This window comes from Heterodontus francisci, chromosome 29 (genome assembly GCF_036365525.1).
Source record: "Heterodontus francisci isolate sHetFra1 chromosome 29, sHetFra1.hap1, whole genome shotgun sequence".
NCBI lineage: Eukaryota > Metazoa > Chordata > Chondrichthyes > Heterodontiformes > Heterodontidae > Heterodontus > Heterodontus francisci.
Window position 1 is genome coordinate 39213211 of NC_090399.1, and position 7608 is coordinate 39220818.

Consider the following 7608-nt stretch of genomic DNA (forward strand, 5'->3'; position numbering starts at 1 on the left):
TCCATCAACTGAATGAAAACAGGAATCGCTGGGGGTGTGAAAATTCCCCCAGCAGCGGGAGTGGGCATGGGAACTGGAAGAGACTAACACCAACCCCTGCAGGGCTGGAGGAGAAACAGCAGCCACAGTCTCTCCTCCACCTCCACTGGTTCGATTCTCAGCTCCTCACATCTGCTCAGAAACAAAACTGTTTTTACAAAAGCCACTTTATTGACGCACTCTGTCCTTGCAAACTAACGCCCCATCTCTAAACTTCCTTTCCTCTCCAAAGTCCTTGAACGTGTTGTCACCTCCCAAATCCATGGCCATCTTTCCCAGAACACCATGTTTGAATCCTCCAATCAGGTTTCTGCCCCTGTCACCGAACTGAAACAGCTCTTATCAAAGTCACAAATGACATCCTATGTGACTGTGACAAATGTAAACTTTCCCTCCTCGTCCTTCTCGAACTGTCTGCAGCCTTTGACACGGTTGACCACACCATCCTCCTCCAACACCTCTGCACTGTCGTCCAGCTGGGTGGGACTGCTCTCACCAGGTTCCATGCTTATCTATCTAATCATAGTCAGAGAATCACCTGCAATGGTTTCTCTTCCTGCTCCCACACCGTTACCTCTGGTGTCCCCAAGGATCTATCCTTGGCCTCCTCCTATTTCTCATCGACATGCTGCCCCTCAGTCACATCATCTGAAAATACACTGTTAATTTTCACATGTGCACTGACAACATCCAGCTCTACCTCACCACCACCTCTCTCAACTCTTCCACTGTTGATAAATTATTAAACTGTTTATCTGACATCCAGCACTGGGAGGGCAGAAATGTCCTCCATTTAAGTATCGGGAAGGCAGAAGCCATTCTCTTCGGTGCTGCTACAAACTCTGTTCTCAAGCCACCGACTCCATCCATCTCCCTGGCAACTGTCTGAGACTCAACCAGACTGTTCACAACCTGGGATGAGCTTCCGAGCTCATATTCACTCCATCACTAAGACCGCCTATTTCAACCTCTGTAACATCTCCCGACTCCACCCCTGCCTCAGCTCATCCGCTGCTGAAACCCTCATCCATTCCTTTGTTACGTCTACACTCAACTATTCTAATGCATTCCTGGCTGGTCTCCCACATTCTACCCTCCTCAAACTTGAGATCATCCAAATCTCTGCTGCCCATGTCTTAACTCACACCAAACCCTGTTCACCCATCTCCCCCTGTGCTCGCTGCCTTACTTTGACTCCTGGTCTAGCAACGCCTCAATTTTTAAACACACATCCTTATTTTCAAATGCCTTCATTGCCTCACTCATCCCTATCTCTATAACCTCCTCCAGCCCCTGAAGCCCTCCCTATCTGTATAATCTCCTCCAGCCCTTACACCACTCCCAATCTCTAACCTCCTCCAGCCCTACAACCCTTCCTATCTCTAACATCCTGTAGATGCTAAAACCCTGCCTCTCGCTCTACTGTCCTCAAGTCCTACAAAACTCTGAGATCTCTGCGCTCAGCTAATTCTGTCTTGTTAATCTTTCCTGATTTTAATCTTTCTACCATTAGTGACCGTGCCTTCAGCTGCCTGGGCCCTAAGCTCTGAAATTCCCTCCCTAAACCTCTCTGCCTCTCCCTGTCCCCTTAAACCCCATCTGTTTATCCTACTGTCACCTTATGTAGCTTTGTGTCAAATTTTGATTTATAATGCTTCTGTGAAGCCCCTTGGGACTTTTATAACATTATTTAATAACATTAAAGGGGTTATAGAAAGATAACCTGTCACTTTCTCACCCTCTCCAACACAGTTTCTCAGAACGTGTCTATCTCTATCTCTCTCTGTGTCTGTATCTTTGTCTCTCTCTCTCTCTCTCTCTTGCCCACACATTCTCTTTCAGTCTCTTGCTTTCTCTGTCTCTCTTTCCCTCTGCCTTCCCTCTTTGTCTCTCTCTCTGTCTCTCTTTGTCATTTGCTCTCACTTTCTTTGTCGTTTTCTTGCTCCCAATCTCTCTTTCCTCACTCCCTCACCTCCCTCTACACCGTCAACCTCTCTCTGTCCCTTTCTCTCTCTCTCGCTCCCCACTCACACTCTCCCTCACTTACTCTTTCAGTCACCGTCTTTCCCTCTATTTGTCAGTCTCTCTCCCACCCCCCTCGCCAAACTCTCTCACTACCTACCCCTCACCCACACAAACCCTCTCCATCTCCCTTTTTCCTGCCTCCCTCCCACTCCCCTTTATCTTGCCCGACTCCTTGACCCTCTACATCCTCCCTCGCCCCCTCTCGCCCACCATCACACCTTCTACTGCCTCTCACTCTACCTGATCCATCTATCACCCTCATTCACCATCCTCCCTCACCATCTCCCCAGCTGAACCCCTGTCCTATGCACTCTCTTTCCCTCTTCTGTTTCCTCTACGCCCTCCCTCTCTCAGCTGCCCCCCCCCCCCCCCACAACCTCACCCCTCGACAAACACATTGAGGACGGACAGACGAAGAGACAGTGTACATGGTTTCTTTTGCTGTAGCTGCACTGGGAGTGTTTGATCAGTATACAGGGATCTTGACTGGGTACGTGACTTTTTTTTGTCGACAGGGCCTTTATTCCCCAGGCCTCCCTTATGTCTATCTGTAATTAATAACCTTATTCAAACAAAATAAAAATTTAGTTGCAACCCAATTATCCACAACGATAATAGACTCCAGCTCATCAGTCATGGAAGGTCACAAGGGGACTGGCGGACACTACATGCTCCTTCTCCAGGGACACTGGGCATGAACATAACCTCAGAAGAGGGGCAGGAAATCACAACGGACAACTGCCCTCATACCCCCAGCCCCCAGCCTGGACCTGTGAACCGCCACCTTGACCACGCCCAGCAGCAGATTGATGAGATCCCCCTGGCGGCCTAACCCCCATCCGCACCAGGTACCCAAAGTTCAGGAGCATGTGTAGACCCAGTAAAAACACATAAGAACTTAGTTGAAACAAAGGGGCTAGTCACACAACAATGAACAGTGTGTTAGGGTCAGGGTAGAAAGGGGCCACAGCACTCAGATGGCCGAGGAGTTATCGATCGTACAGAAAAGACATATTGATGATCCCAGACACTGTCCTTGCACGTACCAGATAAAGGTGTCTCATTGGACACGGGATACGATTAGACTCATAGTAGACAATAGGAAACTGTAAAGAAATGAACAGGTTCTCACTGAGCCAAATAAGGAATTATCATTATGTCATTATGACTGAAACTGGGGAAGGGAAGAGAACCCCGGGGAAGAACACTCGAGAAGATACCCCTGAGTCAAGGGCTCAGAAAACAGAAGAGCAGCCGCAAGTCTGATACTGGTCACCTTGTGTTTGACGGGTAGTGTACTGTGCAAGTAGTGAGAGCTTGTACTTTGATGATTTCGTGTGTGAATAAAATATTGATATACCTTTCACCAGCCAACTTCCGTGGATTCTTTAAGAGTAATTACAGATTAGACACAACACATGGAGCTGAAGTGCAAACAAGACTGAGGAACAGCCCCCTTAACTATTAAAACAGGAGCTGCAACCTTAATAGGTCAGAGAATACCAGACAGAAGAATATCAACAACTAGGAGCAGAGTAGGTTATTCACCCCCTTGAGCCTGCATCACCATTCAATAAGGCCATGGCTGACCCTCAACCTCAACTCCATATCCCTCACTTTCCTTAAAATCCCAAAATCAATCTCAGTCTTGAATATACTCAATGACTGAACATCCACAGCCCTCAGGGGTAGAGAATTCCAGAGAATCATAACCCTCTGATGGAAGCAATTTCTCATCACAATCCGAAATCCTATCGTGAAACCAAAGTGTCCCTAGTTCTAGACTGTCCAGCCAGATAAACAGCCTTTCTGCATCCACCCTGTCACACCGCCACATTGAGGCATAAGATTCTGAGATCAGCTCTCATTTTTCTGAACTCCAGACAGTATGGGCCCAATTTACTCAAACTCTCCACACAGGACAACCCTCTTGTAAGGGAAAAAATAGTAGCTAAGACAGATAGGTAGAGTGGAAAAGTATGTGTTCGGTGAAATAGAACTGTAAGCTCAGCATGACAATGACACACAGCTGTAGGTAGTAAAAGGGTTGAGAACTGATTAGTTTAGTACGGTCTTAACAAACTATGGACGTCCAATCGCTCTACACCTCCATCCCCCACCAGGATGGTTTGAGGGCTCTCCGCTTCTTCCTGGAACAGAAGCCCAACCAGTCCCCATCCACCACCACCCTCCTCCGCCTGGCTGAACTTGTTCTCACATTGAACAACTTCTCCTTCAACTACATGCACTTACTTCAAGTAAAAGGTGTCGCTATGGGTACCTGCATGGGTCCGAGTTATGCCTGTCTTTTTGTGGGATATGTCGAACATTCCTTGTTCCAGTCCTACTCAGGCCCCCTCCCCCAACTCTTTTTCCGGTACATTGATGACTGTATTGGTGCCGTTTCCTGCTCCCGCCCCGAACTGGAAAACTTTATCAACTTTGCTTCCAATTTCTACCCTTCTCTCACCTTTACATGGTCCATCCCTGACACTTCCCTTCCTTGACTTCTCTATCTCCATCTCTGGGGATAGGTTGTCTACTAATATCCATTATAAGCCCACCGACTCCCACAGCTACCTCAACTACACTTCTTCACACCCGACCTCCTGTAAGGACTCCATTCCATTCTCCCAGTTACTCTGTCTCCGATGCATCTGCTCTGATGATGCTACCTTCCATGACGGTGCTTCTGGTATGACCTCCTTTTTCCTCAACCGAGGATTTCCCCCCACTGTGGTTGACAGGACCCTCAACCGTGTCCGGCCCATTTCCCGCACCTCTACCCTCACCCCTTCTTCTCCCTCCCAGAACAGTGACAGGGTTCCCCTTGTCCTCACTTTCCACCCCATCAGCCTCCACATCCAAAGGATCATCCTCCTCCATTTCCGCCACCTCCAGCGTGATGCCACTACCAAAAGCATCTTCCCCTCCCTTCCCCTGTCAGTATTCCGAAGGGATTGTTCCCTCCGCGACACCCTGGTCCACTCCTCCATTACCCCCACCACCTCGTCCCCGTCCCATGGCACCGTCCCCTGCAATCGCAGGACGTGTAATACCTGCGCATTTACCTCCTCTCTCCTCACTATCCCAGGCCCCAAACACTCCTTTCAGGTGAAGCAGCGATTTACTTGTACTTCTTTCAATGTAGTATACTGTATTCGCTGCTCACAATGTGGTCTCCTGTACATTGGGGAGACCAATCGCAGAATGGGTGACTGCTTTGTGGAACATCTCTGCTCAGTCCGCAAGCAGGACCCTGAGCTTCAGGTTGCTTGCCATTTCAACACTCCCCCCCTGCTCTCATGCTCACATCTCTGTCCTGGGATTGCTGCAGTGTTCCAGTGAACATCAATGCAAGCTCGAGGAACAGCATCTCATCTACCGATTAGGCACACTACAGCCTGCCGGACTGAACATTGAGTTCAATAATTTCAGAGAATGACAGCCCCCCATTTTACTTTCATTTTTAGTTATTTTTCTATTTTTTACATTTTTTACAATTGTTTTTTTGCAATTCTTTCATTTCATCTTAGTTTGTTCAGTTTGCTTACCCACTGTTTTTTTCACGTTTGCACTTGCTGCTGTTCAATATTCAGTCCGTTAACACCTAATCTGCACTAATACTTTGTCTTTCAACACACTATTAACATATTGTTTGCCTTTGCTCCATGACCTTTTGGTCAGCTATGTGGCCTTGTCCAATCTACACCTTCTCCTTTGTTATCTCTTGCCCCACCCCCACCTCACTTGCTTATAACCTGTGACTTTTCTAATATTTGTCAGTTCCGAAGAAGGGTCACTGACCCGAAACGTTAACTCTGCTTCTCTTTTCACAGATGCTGCCAGACCTGCTGAGTGATTCCAGCATTTCTTGTTTTTATTACTTAACAAACTTTTGTCTTGTCTTAAAGACCTATGATAAACAGAATACATTGTGAACTCAAAGATAAACAGGACATTTGGAACAGTGTGTGTACTGACACATAGGCACTGTTACAATAGTTTATAAATATGTGAAGTGGACGATGACTGTCGAGCAGTCTCTGTCAAGTGGATTGAGCGAGCTGCATCCCCTGTATACATACTTGTATTGAATAAACCTTGGTTTGTTTGTACCCTCATTCATCTCGGTGTCAAGTGTCTTTTGATAGTCCACAACACCTCTCGCGCCAGAATTAATCCTGTAAACTTTTGTTGCACCCTGTCTAAGGCAAATAGATCCTTTGCTATGGAGATTAAAACTGTACACAGCACTCTATGTGTGGTCTCACCAAAGCCCTACTAAAGGAATGAAGTTTCTAAACTCTTCTAAGAGAATCAATTCTTGAAGGTTCCATTGTGGTTTCTATTTTTAATGCCCATATCCAACAGTCAAAATTCATTTGCTTCACCCTCTCAAATTCTAATTATGTTGCCCAGTCAATCTACGTAAGTTCCTAAACTTCTGACGGTAAGTTTCAGGGACTAGCTCATACGCAGCGAGAACAGCCTTTTTTGCCATCTCATAATCTGCAGAAGCCTCTTCAGAAAGCATGGTATAAGCTTCATGAGCTCTGCCTACCAACCTGCCCTGCATGAGCATTGTCCAGCTTTCTTTTGGCCATTTCATCTATTTGGCTATTTCTTCAAAAGATATGAAAAATGCCTCTACGAATATAGGAAGAGCCTGTATAAATTTAAACAACTTCTCACTGGGTTCTGATCTAAATTCAGGTTCTTCCTGATCTGAATTTTCCCTGGATTTAGGACTACCCCTTTGTCTTAGTTCCATCTCTCTTAACTTAAATTCCCTCTCTTCTCTTTCACGTTCTCTCTGAAATGCTCTCTATAACTCCCTTTCCTCCAATTCAAGTTTTCTTATTGCTATTGCTTTTTCTTTTTCCTTTTCCTCTTTTTCCAATTCAAGTTTTCTTAATTCTTTTTCTGCCTCAGGTTTTTTTGTTTCTAGCTGAATCCTAGCCAATACCACTGCATCACTCTCAGACCGTTTACCTTCTTGTTCCTCGTATTGCCCTTCATCTGTATTATCATCAACATCTTCTTCTACCAATTCCAGATGTTCGGCTATTATGTCAATTATCTCTGCTTTTTTGGCACCTAGTTTCAATTCCAACCCCAATTTTGCTGCCAATTCTTTTAATTTGTTCTTAGTTAAAGTTATCAAGTCACTCAGGAAAATATTCTGCTTTCCCAAAAACTCTATTGCAACCACTAATGCCATAACAATGGTATAGACTGTACCTTATTATACGAGAGACCAGGTTCTTTTAATTTATTTGTGATTGGTGTCAGATTTAGATCCCAACAATCAAGTTTCCAACTGATAAAATCCCAGACTCAAGAACAATTAATCTGATGCCAAACGCAAGACCCCAATTTAAATTGTTATCCCAGAGATAAGTAATTATTATGATTCCAAATGTGAGCCCTCCAAATTTGTCTGATTCTGATCCCAGACACGAGCTACCGAATTAAATATGATTCAACTGCGAGCAAGCCCCGATTAAGATATGATTCAAATCCCAAGAAACACAATTAATA